Here is a 22,591-nt window from a genome sequence, read left to right as displayed (position 1 = left end):
GTGACAGTGACTTTTCAGAAGTTATATAATTTAGAAGTTGTTGACCCTTCTGTCCCCAATTGACTTCGAATTTATTTATGGGTTGGAGAGGGGTGAGATTGTAATCTAGAGTAGGTGACAGAGCCCCACGTGGCATGAGGACCCTCTAGTCTGTATGATGATGTAGGAGTTAAGGTTGTCTAGAGTTGCCCCAACACACATAACGAGAAGTAGGAAAGAAAGGTATGCGAGGGGGTGTTGTAAATGTACTGTTCTTCTGACCGATAAAGTCAGCATCTTGCATTGTGTTGTAGATATCACTCCCCCAATAAAATATGCCATTGAATTCTTCGCAATATAATTAAATTTAGTAAAAGGAAAATTATATTTACAATCGTGAGTGTGCAAGTGCTGCACAGTTGTTTTGAAAAAAGTAAATAAATATGAGATTCATATGAAAAGAAATTAATTTTTTAACAGTAAATCTCACTCTTTTTCAAAACGACTGCGTGACATTTACGCATTCTACGACTGTATGTAGCATTACTGTTAGTAAAATTTTTATTCATTATCTCATAAACTATTAGATATAAAATACGGACATAAATAGTGACTGATGTAATTTTTTTAAATTTAATTTGTTATTTTTATTTTTATTTTATTTCTATTTTTTCCTATTAGAATTTGGATATATTTAGTAACATAATTATTCTCATACTATTTGATTATTATTCATAAATAATTTATTATTATTAACAGACAAATCATTATTATTTATAAACTATTTACTACAATTTTATTACTATTCATAAATTATTTAAAATATTTTTAATATCTAAACGAAACCCTAATCATATCTTGTCTTCATCTTTCAAAATCTTAGATTAATGATTTTTGTAAGGGTAATTACAGAAGGGAACTGCTACTACGTCGCTCGTGTCCTAAGCTAAATGTCATTTTTTTAATATTTTTAAATATTTTTAAAAATATATATATATATACCAATATACTAATAATCTTTTTTTTTTTTAAATAAGGGTATAAAATCATGGGATATAGTATTATTTTCCATTACAAAATTAGTACCTTCATTTTTAGGTTTCTACAATTTAAAATTATCAGTTATTAACTTTGATAAAATTGATACCTGAATTTTAAAAAATTCATAATTAATATTTATGCCAACCTCTCCTTACGCAAATTAATGGGGTTGTAAGGTGGAATTAAAATACCACGTGTCAACCTTCGAGTAGTTTACATGTGGTATTAATGGTTGATGTGGCATATTAATGCATGTATAAGCTAATCAAATACTAGAAAAATTTCATTCATAATTCTTACATAGTGTACCACACATATTTTTTTATTTTTTTATTTCTATTTTTTACTAAATGTGTTGTATATAAATTATGAGTAGAAGAAATCAATTAGTTTAGAAAGAATAAAATCACAAAAATAAAAAAATAAAAATAAATGTAATATGTGGTATGTGTGAGGATGATGAGTAGCAAATCTCTAAACACTAACATGTGACATTTTGTTAGTTTTTTAACAGGACATTGACGAAAGTACTTAATTACGAATGTTTTGAAGTTTATATATAAATTTTGTAAAAGTTAAAAATTAAATCTCAAGTTATTTTTCTGCTTATGAGATCATTTTGTAGATCTGACAATTCTTTTAAAAGAATTACAATGAATTTTCTAAATAAATATACAAACATCGAGGACAGATGTTAAAAAATTAAAAAATATATTAAGAAAATAGAAAATAAAACTATGACTATCAGGAGTGTAACCAGTCTAGTTCAGTTCGATTTTAAATATTTTTTAAAATCGAACCGGTATACTTCAGTTTTGAAAATTTAAGAACGGATATTGAAACGATTCACAATCGAAATCGAAATTTTAGCAAGTGATTGATCCATATCCCTCATTTTATGTTATACTAATGTTATATTAATTTTATATTATAAAATTAAAATTTATATGTTATATCAAAATTCAAATGTTATATTAAAAATGATAAGATTACTTTTTGTTATATCATACTCAAATGTTATTTTAAGATTAATTTTATGTTATATCAAATGTTATATTATAAGATTAATATAAGATTAATAGATATAAATAATAAGATTTTAAAATTCATATTATATTAATAGACATGTTATAAGATTTTATCTTTTTTACTTACTAGGAATATTTTGTAAATTCTACGAAATTTTAGAGGTAATTTCACCTTTTTTTGGTGGCACAACGGGTAAATTGCAATTGCTGGGTAGTTTGGGGGACCTGGCAAATTACACGATAATTTGATGGGTTTTATGGATTTTTTCCTATATAATAAAAGAAATAAAATCTTATTTAGTGGAGAATATAACTACTGCTAGTTTTTTATTTAGAAAGTAAACTTAAAAATTAACGTGACTTGATCTGATACGGTATATTTACTTTACAATCTAGCTAATATATTAAATCAAAACACGTTAGTTTATAAGTTTACATTTTTAAAATATAGTTGTATATGAAGCACTTCTTATTCTTTTATAATTTGTGGGGAGATCGTCAAAGTTGGCCGGACATTACAACAATAACATGAAAATTTCAAAAACGTTTTACCTTAGACATCTTTCTATAGCCTTTATTTTCTAGCTAGCTCCTTATACCTCTAAATTTCTATATTCTTTTTAAATTATTCTTATCAGTCACTATTTATTAATTCACACTCCATATTTTATAAAAAAAATTATAAATATAAAGTATGAGAGTAAATAGTAACTGATACATAGCATTTCTCTAAGTCGTTAACATCATGATTTATTTTTCCAAATACTGGATATTAGAGATCGATCACCATTTCTTCTCATTGCGTCTTGTTTGGATAATTTGTCCAGGTTTAGCTCCCTAGCTAGCTATCTTTCTCCAAAACACAACAACGTGACTGCAGAAGATCAAGATGTGGGGTGGGCTTTTTGTGCCGTCAGCTTGCGAGGTTTGAGACCCACACGGACACGAATGGAAATAACTACTTACACACTCATGCATGCATGGCTGTCTTAATCCCCAACTTGTTGTTTAGTGTGTGCGTGCACGTATATGTCAACTTTGACAACCATATTGCATTCCACTTTTTTCGCTCAATTCTTCGTATTTGTAATTGGATATCATATCATTCACATATATATAATTTGATGGGCATAAAGATGGATCTAATTTTAAAGGTTCTTTGCAAGTTTCAGATGTGTCAATTACAAGATCAAGAGTCAAGAAGATCAAAGAAATAATAGATCTTCTTAGATTGCATTGCCTCCTTGATATTCTTGGTTCTTAACCTTGTAATTGACCTATCTGAAACTTGTAAAATATCTTTAAGACTAAGTCCATCTTAAATATCATATCATTGACATATATATGATTGTAAATAATCTTTGTAGACTTAGTAATTCACATGAACATTCATCAAGAAAAATCAACACATCAAATTCATATCGAAAACTACAATAGACACATGACTCATATTCAAGAGTGGTACTTTGGCCACCCTTTAGAGGAATGGTTGGGCTTCCTTAGTCACCTCATGGCACTACAAAAAAAAAAACTACTTATTTTTTGCTAAATATTTCCTGCGAAAATGATTATTTCTTATTAAAATGAGTTTGTTTTTATCACAAATATAGTGTGTTCTTTTTTTAAAATAAAAAAATAAAAGAAAATTGTAGAATTCGTATGCCGACATTAATTCTGTTTACACCTCGTTTGGACATGAGTAAGTGCACTCATAATGTTGATGATATAACACTACCAGCTCAATAGTGCTATAGAACAACCTAATAATTAAATATAGCCGAATTTGCTTGCCAAGTTAGAAATAAAAACATAACTTGAGATTGACATGCAAAACAATGATAAAACGAATCAAATAATTAAATTAATGACGTGCATGCATGATGATGCATTATCGTCCTAATTGGAACCTAGCATGCAGAATTATTGACTACGGCTGGAAATTAATTCATGAGCATAAATTATTACTACATCGTGACTTCGAATCTTAATATCGAAGATATTAGTTGAATGTTAATTAGTGGTAGTTGAGTGGTGAAACTTGACGGTTTTAATAATTTATTAATTTTAGATTGAAAAGCATCATGTTTGTTAAATCATAAAAAATATATCATGATTTAGGACTGCATTTGGATGCTAAAACAATCTCAGATGATATATAAAAAATACAACATATGAACCCCCACACTAGGAAAGAGAATGTGGCGGATCAACTCTTGAAGATATGAGGTTGGAGAATTCACCTATACAATGCATTGATCCGCCATCTTAGTTTGACAACATAGAATCAGTCGCACACAATACAAAGTTTACGTAATTTGACAACGTATCTACATTTACTGAGCTGCAGATGATTTTATTTTAAACGATAAACAAAGATACAGTGTGATGATTGTACAAGAGAATAATATAATATATAGTAAATCCTACTCAGCGGGTCGAGTCAGCCTAAGCCTCTACTCCATAGCCAATGCCTCATTGAAGATCTACTAAAAAATACAACGGATTCTTATTGGGTCGAGTCATTAAACTGAACCGCCACAAACACAACCAAACTCCGTAGATAGAGGCCACATAAGCATTTGTTAGCTTTGTGTGCTCGTTGAATCATGGCTCTTCTTAATTTTTGGTAGATCGGCTACATGTGGATGTTGTGGTGGGGCGCATATCAATCGTCATTGCTGAAAAGAAATAAATCTGTCTATTTATATCTACAAAAAAGAATAAAAACTTATATATATATATATATATATATAATGACCATGTATTACTCCTCCAACGCTCCGTTTTGTATTGGTTTTTAGGAGGTTCTCTTCATGTAAATATATATGTCTATACAAGGTAGCTTTACAAAGCTCTATTATGTTTGCATCATGGAAACACTTCCATAATAAAATCTATTTTGTTGATTTACAATAATTTGAACTAAACTCGACATACATACAATGGCACCTGAGTTGAACATTAACGAGCTAGACTCCTATAAATTTTAGGACTCAAGTAAGGTACTAATTTTACTTCTATCTAAAAGAAAAAGACAGAGAATGTGTGTAGTAATATCTATTTATACTTTTATTATGAGCCCAAGTGAGTCAGTCAATTTTATTCAATCATTGTTAATGAGTTTCAATTGAGTCGAGTGAAGCTTATACTGTTAAAATATAAAATAAATAATAAAAATTTATATATTCCCATTAGCTTAACCTTTTGAAATAAGTAGTTATTTCACATGGTATCAAAACAAAAATCACGAGTTCGAACTTTGACTCTACACTTCATCACATTTAATTAAATATTCTACATGTTGAGCCACCCATTGAGGAAGAATCTAACGCACATGTAAAGAGTAATGTTAAGATATAAAATATATAATAAAATATATATCTTCCTATCAGCTTAAACTTTTGAGATTAGTGCTGATTATATATGGTATCAGAGCATATGTCCTGAATTCAAATCCTGACTCTACGCTTCACCCAATTAATTAAATATTCTACGTATTAGACCTCTCATTAAGGGGAAGTCTAGCCTATACGTGAGGGAGAGCGTTAAAATATAAAATAAATAATAAAAATCGACCTCTTCTTATTAGTTTAAGTTTTTGAGACAAATGGTGATATCAATCCAAAATTAATGTTTAACTACGATTCTTTTATAAAATGAATCAAGCTGGTGCGGAACTCAACTTGTTCATGCTGTACATCCCTGATCTTGCACATTTGAAGCATGAAAAAAAAAAAAAAAAAAAAAAACAAAGTTGATTCATCTATACATATGTGTCCATCTATACATACATACATATATATTGCACACCAATTAGGGCCACCAAAGAAGAAAGTTCAAAATGAAAGCAAGAGAGACGAAAAGTAGTAGAATCAAATAACATTGACCCCAACAGAACACGTATCGATGCTCTACTGTTCCATAAGCCACCAGCTACAAGATGTGTTGATCATGCGCTCAATAATCAGCACAGCAAGAACCAAGTAGTACTTAAATTCACATGTAGATGGAAGTTTGTCCATTTACTCCTTAAAGGTGATATCAGTGAGTGAAAAGAAGCTGCACAGAAAAACAATGTCGCATTGCATTCCACCAGCATAACCAATACAGAATTTTTGGAACATCACAAGCTGGAAATCATCACAGAGCATTTATCATCCTCTTCATCTCAGCAGATCTCCTGGGATCTGGTTCTTCAATCGCTCTTTCAGTGAGTACTTGCTTGATACCGCACATTGACTTCCTCACCTGAATTCTATATTTGATCAACAACCAAGAATCGCCACAATATCAATTGTCAATTGTGTTTCCAGGAAGATAGGGGAAAAGAAGGAACAGACGTGCCCTTATCACAACAAATTTAAAGCCTATATAGTTATGATATTCCAAAACTCCTTGTTCTTGTACTCAGTCTTACCAACAAATGGAAACATCAGTAAAATGTATCCAATGTAGTGAAACATCAGTCTTACCGACAAACGGAAGGGTTGCACTTCACCACAGAAAGACTTTGCAGTTATGTTCTGAAAAGAGGATTCTCTAAAGAACAACGGTTGGAAAGAGTTCTTGCCTCTATCATCAGCTTGATAGATTGTAAAAGTACTTTTATTTGTTATGAGTAACAGAACATAAAACTACTTAAAGACCAAGTTCTTCGTTGACGTAATAGGGCGCTAATGAGTCAAATGTTTCCCAATCTCTGGCACCTATGAAATTAAGGGTGCCCTCTAAAATCTGCAGAGCTACAGCTCGCTCCATTCTAACAGCTAATGAGTCAAATGTTTCCCAATCTCTGGCACCTATGAAATTAAGGGTGCCCTCTAAAATCTGCAGAGCTACAGCTCGCTCCATTCTAACACAGAACATTCTACCCCACCATGTAAGTCCAGAGAATCAAGTCAGAAAGCATTCTTGAATGATGGCAAATTGTTCGTAACCTACAGTAAAAAATTTCATTCTTAGAGTAAGCGATCTACTCAAGAAGCACTAAGCAACACCAAACAATTACTTGACACTTAAACAATTCAATCGATATTTTCTGAAGGTCTTCGTAAATCCTGTTGAACAAAATGCCTAACATATGCAAAAGCACCATATCTCGTAGAAGGCATGAACTTGCTTTCAACACATCCATTTATAAATGCATATTTAAGCTAAGGGAAAACCATTTGCGTATCAGTTTTAAACAGTTTACCTTCATCTCACATCGCTGAGGCTATCTTTGGGAGGGGAAACTGCATGAAAAATAATTTAATTTTATAAGAAAAAAAAATGAATGTTATTAAATTACAGCTCTAACCATGAAAAGTCAAATTTTATTTGCACAATACAAAGCCAACAGAATCAAAGTTGGCATGCTGGGCCATTTGAATCTTGGTTTCCTGTGCGAGGACTCACAAGGAAAAAATAAGCAGAGTCAACGGCCAAACACATGCCACAAATCAAAGTAGGAGAAATGGCAAGGCCAAGATAATAGGGTGAGAGGGATAAGGCTGGCAGTAGATGGGTCCAGAATGGATTTTACCATATCCAGATGGGCGCACAAAAGGCTGGATGGAAACAGTAGAGATAGCCACTAACCTTCTTAGCTTACAAGGAAACGGAATTGGATCCCTAAAAAGATTGTTGGTACTAGTTTTAAATTTTTTATTTTTTTATAAGTAAACATCCGTAAGAAATAAGTTGGTACTAGTTTTAAAAGACTTAGAACTAAGTGAGGCAAAAGAGAAGTTGGTTTTTGTACACATTTTTTACCATTTCCACACTAAATTTTTAATGCCAAATGTAAAGCCAAGATCGTGTGTGAACCTTCTCAAGTTGGATACCAAAGTACAGAACCCAAAGTTGTAAGTTGCAGTGGCCACGGGCATCAACTATGTAATTCGCCGTAGGAAAGCATAATCTCTTCCAAGTTTCATTTTGTTACTCACACTGAAATTGATTGAATGCATTACTCTTCTGTATATACAGAACCTTCCCTTTAAAGATAACTTGTGAGAATGAATAAAAATTGGCAGTTGTCCCATTCTTTTTTTCTTTTTCTTTTCTTTTTTTTTTTTTTTTGCTGTTGTTGTTGATCGGTGAAAAAAACAATTGGCAGTTGACCTATTCTATTATATACTTTAGATGATCTCCACACCAAGCATGGACTGCAGACTGCAATGCCAGGATTAACTTCTCAACACATTTAGGCAAAACAATCCAAAGCATAGAGCAAGTGGGTTGTGGGCAACTTCAGCTATTGACATCAGCAATGTTTAGTAAAGAGGATATGAAGATCTCACGGGAAATGGTCCCTCTTCACTATGTAGGCACCTTCCTAGTCCAATAATGAATGTAATGCATTCACTTCGAGTGTAGAAAAAAGATGAAAAAGAAAAGAAAAAGAAAATTAATAAGAAACTAGGGGTGGCAAATAGTGTTTTTGGGTCGTGTTCTCAAGTCATGAACATTTGACTATATAGGTCAACCCGAACCCAACCCGTTAAGCTAAACGTGTCAAACTTCCAAACCCTAACCCAACCTTTTTAGATAACGGATCGTGTCGTGTCACCTATTTTGACTCGTTTAATAATTAATTAGAAATATGTTAACACGACACGACTCCTTTGAATCCTTTTGTTTCATCTAAATGGGTTGAACTAAAATGTATAATTCATTTGACCGGATTAACGTAATTTCATATAAAAGTTAAAATCTATATTTATTAATAATCACAATATCTTAAAAAATATATATCAATATTTTTCAAATTTTAATATATAATAAAACCAATATTACAAACCATACAATAACAGATATGAGCATAGGTATAAAATTACAATAAAAAACATAAGCATATTGAGAAATACTAATATTACAACTTAACAATAATTAAATTTTAATTTTGAAATAAATTCTAAACAGGTAAAAACGGGTTGATTTCGTATTAAGTAGGTTGACCCGTTATTGACCTGTTTATAATGTGTCTTAACGGATCAACCTGTTTTGACCAGAACCCGTTAACATCAAATCCAAACCTGCTAATTTCGTGTTGTGTTTGTGTTGGGTTCACAAGTCGTGTCACATATTGCCACCCTATAAGAAACCATTGAATCACCAAACTTCAGTCTCCAAAGAAACTGAGTTTAATCAGGATCTCTTATAGGTCACGTTCTGTTCATTAAGGTTATTTTGAGAAATAAATAAACGAATCTCATTCTTTCATCAGAGCACTTACGTGGGAAGTGGGAACCAAGAAAAGAAGAATATTGAGCACACTGGTGCAGAACTTTTAACACCAGTTTTCCCTTTTGTATGACGCCAAAGTTCTATTCAACTCTGGGAAGAGTATCACAAGATCATTTTTAAAGAATTGCCATGCTAGTAGTGCAAGTTGTAGTGATGTAACGGGGTTGGAAAGATGGGCAATCATCTAAATTATCCTAAAACCTTGCACAGTTAGCCAAGTATTTGAGGAGCAAGACATGACAAGAATTGCACACGTATCTAGGTAGAAGCAAAGTAATGGAGTTATACCTTGGGAACCACTCCGGATTAGGAAACCCTAGATTTTGTGAGTGAAGCAAAGCACCTCTCATACCTATCCCGAAGGACCTCATCTGGCATTGAGTCATCAGCATGTTTTTCTCCTTTAATAAAACATACCATAGCTTATGAAGATCATCCCATGACTTCAGTCGTAGTTTGGAAGCCTTCCAGCATAGACCTGACAGCATTAAATCATCATTTGGAAACGATTTCAATATATATCATAAGGAAAATACACAAGAACCAGACTTGGAATTGTTATAGAATGATAACCTCAAGTGCAAAATGACTTCAGACTACATCAGATTTATCTTCAAAAAAATGAAATAACTTCAAAATACTAACTTTAAATCATTTTCTAAACCTATAGAAAAATGCTCCTGAGGTATTTCTTTGAGCTTTCATTGATTCCAAGTATAGTAGCACTTGGGAGGAGGGGCTGGTGTTTTAAGAAAGTACAATGGAGTGGAGTTGCGGAAATTTATTAGAAGAGGATGGGGGGTTTCTCTAGACACATAAGATTTGAGGAGGGTAATGGTTCCAGGATTTGCTTTTGACATGACTTACGGTACGGTGATAAGGCCATCAAAGAAGCCTTCCCTACAGTATATAGGTTTGCGTACAAGCAAGAGGCTTCAGTGGCTGCTGATGTATTGATTGTCTCTGGTGGTGCTCTTCAATGGAATGTCAACTTTCTTAGGGCAGCCCATGATTGGGAGGTTGGTTCCCTTACAGAATTCTTTAACCTGTTGTTACGTTGTAGTCTATAGCCGCAAGAACAGAAGAGGCAGACAAGATGTTCTGGAGTCCTTCCAAGTGAGGAAAATTCTCAGTACGTTCATTCTATGAGGTTATCACCTCTCAAAATGGTATTTCCTTCCCTTGGAGGACCATTTGGAGTAGTAAGATATCACTCAAGGCTTTTTTTCTGTTTGCATAGACAGCTTCTTTAGGGAAGATCTTAAGCATGGACAACTTAAGGAAACGCCAGGTCATTAAATTGTATTGGTGTTGAATGTGCAAAAAAATGTAAAAACAGTCCATCGTTTGCTACTTCACTGATCAGAGGTTGCAAGTGCCTTGTGGAATGATTTCTTCGGGAGAGTTGGATTAGTATGGGTAATGCCCAAAGGGGTGGTTAATCTTCCTGCAAACTTGAAAGGTTTTTATGTCAATCCTCAAGTCACAGAAGTGAGGAAGATGGTCCCCATATGCTTAGGGTGGTGTATTGGAGGGAAATGAATGATAAGATTAAGAATTTCAAAGATTGAGAACGGTCTCTAGATGAAATTAGAAGTCTCTTCACCAATACTTTGTTTTGATGGGCAATGGTTATAGATTTCAATGGGCTATGTCGACAGGATTTCCTTGTAAATGTATCTCTTTCTAATACTTAGCAAGGTGCTTTTTCTTATTTGCGTCGGTGTACTTGGGTTAAGCTTATTTATCATTCATGTATAAAGTTTTTATATACCTATCAAAAAAAGAAAATAGAGGGAAAAAAAAAAAAAAAAAAAAAAAAAAAAAAAAAAAAAAGAAGAAGAAGAAGAAGAAGACAGAACCCGGATATATCTTATAGCATAGGGCCATGAGCCCATGAAAAATAAATTATCACAAGTAGTAAAGCCAATGAATAAGCAGAATCAAGGAAAATGAAAGGACTGTACAATAGACAACCTGTTTGTCATCATCTGCGCTTCTATCTGCCTCAAAGAACTCTTCCAGAGGGTTTCTCGCTGCAGAAGCAGCAGTCGCAGCAGATATTTCTGATTTAGCTGCAGCAAATAGCGTTCTCCCAAAAACTCTTGACAAAAACATGATAGTAATCATAGCACTGCAACAGCAGATTAGAAGAACGGAAAAAAAAAAAAAAAAAAAAAAAAAAAAAGAAGAATCAGCGAAAATTCTCGCTGCCATTGTTCCTCCCAAAACACGAACTAGACCGCACGATTCCTCTATTTGTCTTCCAAACATACACAAGAGAAATTATAGTTGAAGTCGTGAATGCGCGTATAATTACTTTAAAAAAAATAATAAATACGAAATCTACCTAAAATAATAATATTTTTTAATAATAAATTCTATTTTTTTAAAAACGACTGATACTGAGCACCCTGCACGTAGTATTACTCTAAAAACAAATGGAATGAACCAGAATCTTTTTGTCAAATAGATAGAACGCGGATAGGAGGTGGACGGGGTTACTAAACGAGTAAAATGAAAATCAACATTGAGAGTAAACAAACTCAAATCTGAGTTTCTTAACATGGGTACTCAAGAACAAAGTGGAACTGAATAGATAAATGAACAGTAAAGAGAACCCAATCCGAAATTCTTATTGAGAAAAAAACAAGATGAGCCAAGGCTAAATTAATACGCACTGAGGCACACCTGAAAATGGGTTGGCAGTGTTTGAGAGATCAACTGCTTGGCGGGGAGATTCTCCTCGACAACCGTACGCGGTTGTAGCCTGTACTTCATCGAGGGGTTTGGGTTTATGGGATGGTACGGGGTTTTAGAGGCTACATTATTCTGGTTGCTGGCCCTTAAAGGGACGGGCCGTGGGTTTTGTCATAACAGTTAATGAGAACAGCAAATTTAAAGCCCAATAACCCAGAGCTCGATAACCATAATAATTTCCTTTTGACAATTAGATATAGATAAGATAAACGTATCGATAAAGAGAATTGTTATAGACACAAAGAAATTATATAAAAATAAATTCATAAATTGGTGTAGCTTTATGTAGTTCGTTAGATCTACTTTACATCAAAAGTAGTTTTATAATCTGACGTACTGCATCAAGTCATGTCAGTTTGTAGATTTATTTTTGTATAATTCTCACATGGCTAAAATATTTCTCATCGAAAAATTATATCGATTTAGTATTTTTTTTTAAGTATTTAGAAAAAAAAAATACATTGTCCGGTGTACCCCCTAGTATTATCCATTAGATATATGATTTTTTTTAAAAGAAAAAAAAAAAATTCTAATCGCTCGTAGGGAGAGGATAAATCTCTATTCGTCATTCTCTCAATATTGTCCTATAATCACCCTACTCTTATATTTCAATTGTTTGATGTCAAATAAGAAGATTATAAGTTAATTGGTTAAGATTATAATTGATAAATATCATTTTTCTTAAAAATTAAGGTTTGGAATACATGACTTCATAGTTTTTTTGTTAAAACAACAAAAGAACAACATGCCAACTACGATGATTTCATATTTTTTTCATGAGTCTCCACACGAACAATTTGCAGGCATAAAGTCGCCTTAGCAAGTTCATGAGCTACTCTGTTTTTTTACCTCGGCAATTTCGGCCCACTACAACATCACTCAATTGGAGAAAGATACTTGGAAATAATAGACTACGCAAGCGACTTTCTGTCACGAGTAATGTTATATATACAACTCTTTTTACAACTATTTATATAATGGTGTTTTTAAATTGAGGTTATTTTTGTAAAACGATATTACTTTGATAAGTTATTTTACAAATATATCACTCATTTAAAATAAGTTTTTTAAGAGTGCTGCTAGGGTGCCACCCAGCAATGATCGTTGGGCGTGTCTTTAGGTAAAATTGTTATTTTTAATTTTTTTTAATTCATATTTTTTAGTCTTTTTAAATATTTTTTAAAAATATAAAAAAATACTAATACATTAATAGTCACTTCCTTAATCAGTAAGTAAAAAATATGTAAAAAAAAAAAAATTTAATGCATGAGTGGTTGTAAAATGAGGCAGTATAATAGCATTATTCTGTTTTTAAAAGATTGTGAAAATAGTTGTATGTATCTTATTTTTCTTCTGTGCATAATTTGACACAAAATGTGGTGTGATTATGTTTTAGATTATTAATTAAAAATTAGAACCTTAAAGCAAGTTTAATAAAATCATAAGGTTGTTTACTCAATTTCTCGCGTAATGGTCACTAATAGGTAGGGCAACTGCTCTATCCAATCCAATTAAGACGGAATAATATTTGATACGGCAAAAACTGTTAGAATTATATTATTTTACGAATTTATACTCAAAACTCTTTTATTGCTACGTGATTTTGTTTGGAGAATTTTTATAGGATCATGACATTATTTTAATTAGATATGCACTGAGTTAAGGTTATGGATGTTGAATTTGTCATGAATTTAGACATGAAAATACGTAGTGGATATAATATATCTTTACATAATATAAAAATGATTTAATCAATTAATATCAAAAGAAATGATTTGTATAAGTTTCATATAGACAAGTTACATACAAGTTTTTATAAAAAAAAATAGGCCTCACCTTAAAAAAAATGTAAAAAAAAAAAAAAAAAAATTCTTTATTAATCGGACTCACTTTTTTACAAAGCGTTTGTATGAAATTTATCTATTTAGAACTTGTAGTTATCGTTACTTTAATATCAAATCTTTGGATGAACTCTACACATTTATATCAAATACACTAAACTAAACGGGTTGAAATGGGTTATGTTTGGATTAACCTACTAAGATCTATGTATTAAATCATTATATGGGTTGCGTCTTACCACTCATTATATAAACGAGTTATAATAGGTTGAAAAGTTGATCAATTTAATCAAAGAGTAGTTCTACATATATTTATAATTTTACGTACAAGATCCATTTTATCAATTTTTTTTTTTAAATTCAAATTTTGAATCTCAAATTTCGTAACTTTTAATATATCAATAACTGACATACCAGCACGTATTATTATGTAAATAAAAATTGTAAATACAAATAACATTTTCCTTAACTCGTTTGGATAGAGAGTTGTCAGTTGAGTTGAGATGTGAAGAGATAATAGTTAAAAGTTGAATAAAATATTATTAAACAATTATTTTTTAATATTATTTTTATTTTGAGATTTGAAAAAATTGAATTGTTTATTATATTTTATTTGAAAGTTTGAAAAAGTTATAATGATTAGATGAGATGATTTTTTAACCTAAACAACCTTAAATCAAATGGATCATGTTCAAGTTGTCATTATAATTATATATGCATAACTTGACACAACACAAATCCAATCCATATACGAGTGAGATACCTACGCTTGAGAGAGAGAACCTCATAGTCATATGTTGTAAAGGAAAATAGGGATAGAGTGGGTAGGAGTTAGAGAGAGAAGAATAGGGAAGCAATGTAGAGGAGAGAGAGAAAGAGAGAGAGGTTGGGTTTGTGGAGTTTTATTTATCTTATAGCAGCTCAATTGGATGATCTTACCTAATAATTATTTGTTATAATTTTTTGTGGAGTTCCAATGAGACTTAGGTCATAGAGCGCATGCTTGACTCAAGCTTAAGCGAATATGGTTAAGCATCATGGGGGTTGGGGGCTCGAACAAGTTTAGACAAAGAGTTCGCTTAATACTTACTCGATATGTCGCTTGAGCGAACATCAGATACATCTTTCACTCGAGCAAATAATCTAATAATTATGAAATTAGAGTTTCTATTATACAATGCTATAAATATGTAATTACACTTAGTTTGGAACAATGCATTTTATTCCAAAGTATATTTTATTATTCTTCAAAATAATAAAATCATATGCAATTCTATGTACATAAACAAATTACAGAATCATATAAATTTTTAAGTAGTACGATTGATTTATAGTTTTATTTTAATTTTTGTCGTCGTTTTCGAGAGAGATGTGAAAACGAGAGAGAGCGCACCAAACAACCATATCTCAACAAATCAAGAAAGGGGTTTTCAAAAAAAAAAAAAAAAAAAAAACAAATCAAGAAAGGGCATAATAAAGGACAGAGTTTGCCGAGCCGTGGTCCCTTGCTGGTGGAGCGTTGGGTGGTACGAGACTCTACGAGTATCCTCTATAGAAGTGAAAGCAATAACCATGTTCTATCCCTTGTACTTTTCCCAATGCCTTTTCCTTTTCATCCCCTACTATTCCCTTCTAAAAGATCAGTTTGGATACATATGGTCGGTAAAATGACATGAGATGAGATGATATTATATATTTTAAATAATAATAATAAATTTTAATTAAAATAAAATAAGAAGATTTATAAAAAAAAGTGTATATTTGAATAGTGAGGTGAGATAGTTTTGATTTTTTAAAATTTGATAAAGAAAATATTAAAACCGCAATTGGGTATTTCCAACTAAGATCTGACTGGTTTTTTTTTTTTTTACTTAATGATTAAGTAAGTATTTTTTATTGATTTTGTAATTTTTTTAAAAAAAATATTAAAAAATAATAATTAAAAAAAAGAAAGAAACACACTAACAGGGATCCCGACTGGGATCCCCATGTGTGGGTGTAGAAGTACTATTTGATAAAGGAGCGGATCCCACCAATGTTTGAGTAATAGTCATAAATATATTAATAAAAAATAATATTTATGAGTAATTATAAAATCTAGAGAAAATAAATTTAAATCCCAAAATATATTGAGAAGTTGCTGGCTGAAATTACTCTATAATTCCAAAAAATAATTTCTCTTTTTAAAAAATATTATTCTTAAAGATATTATTATTCTAAAAAATAATTTAAATCCCAAAATATATTGAGAATTTGTAGGCCGAAATTTATAATTTCTCGTTTTAAAAGATATTTTTATCTATTTATTTTTCTATATATAAGAAAATCGTCATTTTTTATTCTAATTATAAATTATAATAATTTTGATTATTGTAATAAATAAGTATATGAATTATGCTGTAGATTTGTTTTATAATTTATTAATTTCGAATTTTTTAATAGAACCTCCCAAAATTATCAATTTCTTTGTGAAAATATATTATTTTAATAATGACTTATTGATTATTCTATTTTAATCACAAATGAATTTTTTTTACTGTTTAGGATTCTTTTTACTATTTATGTCAGAAAGTAATGAGATGAATTTGAAAATTTTAGAGATAAAATAGATATGTGAAATTAACCCCTTTTTTTTTAATAATAAAAACTTCATTCAAGACATTAAAATACTGTACTTACAAATTTGAGAGATCTAGCCAAATACACTGAGATAGAAAATGAGGGAAAGACCCCATCCATATTTCCAAGTCTGAGATAGACCATGCATGTTTTGCCAGAAAATGGGCAACCTAATTCCCACCTCTGAGCACGTTGAATTTGATGATCTTCAAAGTGACTCTGCAAATTTTTGACTTCCTTTAGTAAATTACCTTGAGTTGATAGTGAATCTTCATTAGTAGAGAGTACTTCTACCATGAGTAAAACTATCACTTTCCAACACAATTTTCTTGATTCTCAGATGCAAACTGAATTGCAATCCTCAGAACGTGGCTAATAATTCAACTAACTCTGGTTCACTGATTTCATGCTCAACCTTGCTAATAGCCATAAGTATCATCTCATATGGCAAACCAAACCGGCCTTACCCGTACAGATAGACAAAACTATTTCATCTGTACAGACCAAACCGGGCCTTACCCTACCCACTTCCATTTTACCATCCAGTCAATTTCTACTATATTTCAACTAAATTAATTGCCTACTACTTTTTTGGAACATCTTAAAAAATAGCATATTTATTTTAAATTTTGTCATCTCCATTCAATTTAACAAATTGATATATTTAAATGACAAGATGATGATTAAGAGTGCAATTATTCTAAGCTACTCATGATCTGGATTTGTTTAGTGAAACAATCTCATCTAATTTGATCATTATAATTTTTTTAAATTTTTAAATAAAATATAATAAATAATTCAACTTTTTAAATCTTAAAATAAAAATTATATTAAAAAATTATATTATAATAATATTTTAAATTTTAAATTTTATCTTATCTCATCTCAACTTACCCGTAAGGGTTAGGGCACCAAAAAGTTTTTGCATCAACCAACATGAGAATTGAGATATGCCCTTGAGTACCCAAAAAAAAGTTGACAGAATCTTACAGACTACCCAGAAAAGGACAGACTTCAGCAGCACCACCCTGCATTATATTCACAAGACTTTGTTCGCTTTTTTTCTTTAGCTTTTCAAGTTTTGGCAAAGTTGTGAGTGGACCAATCAATATGTCCAACTAAAGCTTTCAACATGACATGATTGGAACCAACATGTGGGTGAAAGAAATGTATGGGTTCATGATAATATCTTTATTTAAAAAAAATAAATAATTTTCATTGGATATTTAATTTATTCTTGTCCTTCCCTTTTGGCGCCAAAATCAAATGACCTTTTCTGATTTCAAACAAGACCCACTGGAATTTATCTGCCAAGAAGACCTATTAAAGATGAGGATTGCTAGAGTCATCGAAAATGGGTCCCGAATAAAGATCCCAAATAATATATTTTATTTTTTTATTTTTATTTTCTTTATTTTCATGTGTTTTTTTAATCATCGTAAACATTTTTAAAAAAATAAAAAATTTATAATATCATTAAAAAACACTTCATTAATTACTAAGTAAAAAAAAAAAAAGTCATTCGGGACCCATTTTCGGGACCCAAAGTATTTCTCATTAAAGATAGCACATCTAGTAATGAATTCTTCTGGCTTAATTTGTATTCACAACTTATCTCATGTCATCTAATTATTACAACTTTATCAAATTGTAAACAATAAATCTCACCATCTAATGCCAATCCAATGCATAACCAAATTGTCATTTGTTTATTTTTTAGGATTAATACATTTTGCACATTTATGTTGTTTGGCACTTTACACTAGGAGTCATCAAAACTAATACATTGGACTCAATCTACAAAAAACTAACATTTTACACCTTCGGGCAATTCTAACCGTTAAGATGAATGAAAAACAAGTAACGTGGCACAATCTTGACGATCGAATCTTAAAGATTGATGCAAAGTGTTGGTACTCAGTCATAAGTGTGTAACTAGTCGTTTTTAATAGTCAAAGAGTTACAAAATATGAAACCTTGATAATCTTCAATATCATTTAATATCTCAACATATTAGAAAACATATGATTCACTTAGATTTTTAACTCAAATCTCATGTTGATGAGATATATCAACATAACATATGGAGTCACCCTCACTGAATATTGTTCATATACATTGGTACTTTAGCATATATACGCCGCTATGAAAAACGATATAATAACAATTATATCACAATCCCTTTACAACTAAGTATTAAAAAATTATTTTTCGCATATACTTTGAACTATAGCTAAGATAATATTTTCAAATTAAAGTGAAAATTTTATTATTTTTTAATATAAAACTATAGATAAATTGTAGAGTAGTTGGTTTTGTATCATTGTCCCACAACTATATAGATTACTGATGACAATAAATCAAATTCGAATTCTCTATTTAATTGCAAAGTCTATTATAGAGATAAATAGTCACAACATGTGATGTTATCATAAAAATAGTTAAATAGTATTTTAGAAGTGTGGGTTTTATTAACAGATATCGTAAAAATAAAACTCACAAACTGATGTAACTAGATATGTTGTATTATATTTATTTTGTAATAAAAATAATTTTATAATTTAATAAATTATAATAATTTCATAAACATTATTTTTGTGAGAATTTATTATAAACTAAATAATCCTCTAAAATTGTCGGATGACATAAATCCTATAAAATTTGACAATTTGTATATATAAGTCAAAAGTTGCCCCCTAGTACTCTTTATTCTTTAACATCTTCACACATCAATATTCGATGGTATATATTTCACAATTATTAGCTACATATTACAACGGATTGCCCAACGTTTTTCTTCTTCTTCTCTGACGCTCCCACCGACAATGACATCGTGTTAATATCTGACTTTTGTCTAAACATAAAGTCTAAGCCCTCTTAGATATAGAAACTATTTTATCTCATTTTATCTTATCTTATCTTATTTTTTTATTATATTTTTTTAAATTATCACATAAAATATAATAAATAATTTAATTTTTTTTAATTTTAAAACAATAATAATATTAAAAAATAATATTTTATTCAACTTTTAACTTTTGTCTAAAACTATATTATTTCATCTCACTATCCAAATGGGTCTAAATTAGTTTGTGGAAAAAAAAAAGTTCAATTATATCTCTATAATTTCTTGAGGCAAATGCTTTATTTTATTTTTATAAATGGAGAAAAATATAATTTTTTAGGGCTGATTTGGATTCAGAAATGAGATGATATGGTTTTAGATGAAAGATGAAAGTTGAAAAAAATATTGTTAGAATATTATTTTTTAATATTATTATTGTTTTGATATTTGAAAAAATTGAATTTTTTATTATATTTTACGTGAAAATTTGATAAAGTTGTAATGATAAGATACTTTCCGAATCCAAAAGCCTTAATCCGACAACATTAAATATTAACCATAGACAATATATTTATACACTAATGGGTTACATTAAATACAGTAGAATCCACATTTTACAACATTAGATACAATGGAGTCACCTGCTCTAGCTCTACTTACATACTAAACTATAGTATATTATAAGCATAAGAAAAATTCTATTTATACTTATTGTTGATATCGTGTTTTGCAGTTCGAGCAGTAAGTCAGTGGAGAATACTTAGGTGATGATGAAAGCTAAGGAAACTAGAAAAATAGTAAAGGGTTCAGAGAGCCTTCCCGTGGGAGGGATGACTGTTATTTATACCTGGTCTGAACCCAATTGTCGAGGGAGATCGTGAGATGTCAGGTCGTGCTTGGGTCAAACCTGCTACCATCATCTTGTTGTGACAGTATGTCAGGTCGCAGCTCAAACTATCAAGGGAGATCGTGGGGTGTTAGGTCATGCTCGGGTCAGACATGTTGCCACCCTCCTGTCGTGGCAGGGTGTCAGGTTGTGGTCGAACAGTCCTACGATATCTCTGGCAGCACGTCACTGCGTTCTGAGTTCCCCGACATGCATTGAATGAGGCGTATCTCAAGCTTGGCGTGCCCACAATCGGACACGCCTAGCCACCTGCGCCCAGCGGCGATAGTCTATTGTGTACCCTATGGCAGGGCTCGACAGTTCATTGAGCTCCTAGGCGATTATTGCCTTATGGTGGGCTTCTTGGTGTGGCCAAGCTCGGTGCCAAAGCCTTTCCGGGTGGGCCTGTGGCAGTGGGCTCGGTACACGATTTCCCGATTTGGGCTTCTGGCCTGCTTTGAGTTTCTACCTGAGGGTTCTGGGTCTTTGGGCAATGGGCTTGGACCCTTATCTTAGAGGGGCCCCCTCACACTTATAATTTTATTTATATAATCATATGTGCTAATGTGTGAAAATAGTGAAAATTTAAAATTTTGAAATTTAAAATTCAAATTAAAAAAGAAAATATTGATATAATGGGATTACCACTCAATAAATAAAATATCATGCATAATTGAGCATACTTGTAGCGCTACTTTATAAGCATTAGTGGCATGGGGTTAAGACTACATAGAAGTGGGAGAATGCTCCATTCTGATGTGGCAAAGATGTTCTTCCAACTACACTGAATCTTTACAGAAGAAATATAATAAAATCTATCTATTCCCATCAGCTTACTTTTTGGGACAAGTGAGAATTTTCATATGGTATCAAAACAAAGATTTTATGGTTAAAAAAAAAAAAAGAAGAAAGAACAAAGGTCCTGAGTTTAAATCCTAACTCTACATTTACCTTATTTAATTAAATATTTCACGTGTTGAACTTACTTATTGAGAAAGAGTTTAGCTCCCACGCGAGGGGAAATATTAAGACTATAATACAAATAATAAAATCTATATATTTTCATCAATTTATTTTTTTTTATTTTTTATTTTTAGAGAAATGACGAGTTCACAACAATAAATTGATAATGTCCTTCCAACCTAGCTAAATCTTTACAAAAGAAATATATCTGACAACTCCTTATGTCCAATATGTGAGTGTGAACTAGAATCAGTCTCATATATTTTGTGGAGCTATGCATCTGCTGGAGATATTTGGTCAGAACCTAATATCTCAGTGCAAAAGTTGCTGGAGCTATGAATCAATCTCAGTGCAGAAGTTGCTAATTGAGGAAATGGACATCATGGAGTTCTTTGTGAGACTGTTGAACACATTGGAGAGTCTGATACGGATGTGGTTTTCTGGAAAAGGATCTGGTTCAGAAAAAATGTTTTAACCTTTAATGGAAGATTTTTTTTTTCTAATCACTTTAATGAAATATTTGATTCTCCAAAAACAAGTAGTTTGTGATGGGCAGAAGTGGCTTTAAGATTACCAAGCAACTGGAATTCAGGAACGATTATAATTTATATTATATGATATGATTAGTAAATATATAATACACATAATATTTTTTTTACATAAAATATTAGGAACGATGAGAGAAAAAATAAAATAAAAAGTAGAATCAATTACACACAATATAAGATTTATATAGTTCAGCAACATGCTTATGTCTACGAAATTGCAAAAAATTTTATTTATATGATAAACAAAGATATAGTGCAGTGGTTGTATACAATTTAATACAATATATAGTAAACTCTAATTAGCATGTTGGGTAGGATTGGTTCGAGAGTCAAAACGGGTAAAAATGACATCAATAAGAACCAAAGCAAATCGACAAATGCATAGAAAAACTACATATATTTCCCTTAAACGTAGTACTTTCGTAGATGCTCTGCATTTCATAGGTGAGGTAGCTGACGCCCTGCAACATCCTTGAAGTGGTAAGCTCTTGGCCTGTGGTTTACCACTACAGCCTTCCCATTGGGGGCCTAATTTCCCTTCTTCTCCCGTGGTGACACCGGTTTCCTTCAACACTAAAGCTGCGCTTGGATCTCAAACTCAACTGAGTTCAGCTGAATTCAGTCTAATTTTAAATTGAGTCTAACATCTAAACACCCAACTCTCAAATTACTAAATTCATCCCAACTCAAAACCTTCTTACACATGGGACACACAATTTTTTTCAACTTAAAATATCTTTATATGTAGGACCCACAACCTTTTTCAATTTCTATAAAAAGTACTAAATTTATCTTAACTTCAAAACACACTTTAAACTCAGGTTAGATGGACCCCCCATAACTTTCTCCAC

The 22,591-nt window shown here is 31.2% G+C and overlaps 1 long non-coding RNA gene across 4 annotated transcripts; it reads right to left on the bottom strand.

The window, feature by feature from the left end:
- Positions 1 to 5,787: 5,787 nt before the first annotated feature.
- LOC121237496 lies at positions 5,788 to 12,099 on the bottom strand. Of its 4 annotated transcripts, none has more exons than XR_005934928.1 (4): positions 11,256 to 11,590; positions 9,567 to 9,756; positions 6,848 to 7,282; positions 5,788 to 6,754 (listed from the first exon to the last, which is right to left on the bottom strand). It is a non-coding gene; the product is annotated as an uncharacterized LOC121237496 (long non-coding RNA). The 4 variants fall into 4 exon arrangements; XR_005934926.1 differs by having other exon boundaries at positions 5,788 to 6,814; positions 6,908 to 7,282; XR_005934927.1 differs by lacking the exon at positions 5,788 to 6,754 and adding an exon at positions 11,970 to 12,099 and having other exon boundaries at positions 6,819 to 7,282; positions 11,256 to 11,412.
- Positions 12,100 to 22,591: the final 10,492 nt, after the last annotated feature.

Source organism: Juglans microcarpa x Juglans regia, chromosome 6S, assembly GCF_004785595.1.
Source record: "Juglans microcarpa x Juglans regia isolate MS1-56 chromosome 6S, Jm3101_v1.0, whole genome shotgun sequence".
NCBI lineage: Eukaryota > Viridiplantae > Streptophyta > Magnoliopsida > Fagales > Juglandaceae > Juglans > Juglans microcarpa x Juglans regia.
Note: the sequence above shows the minus strand (reverse complement) of the source record. Positions and strands in the feature narration are given on the sequence as shown.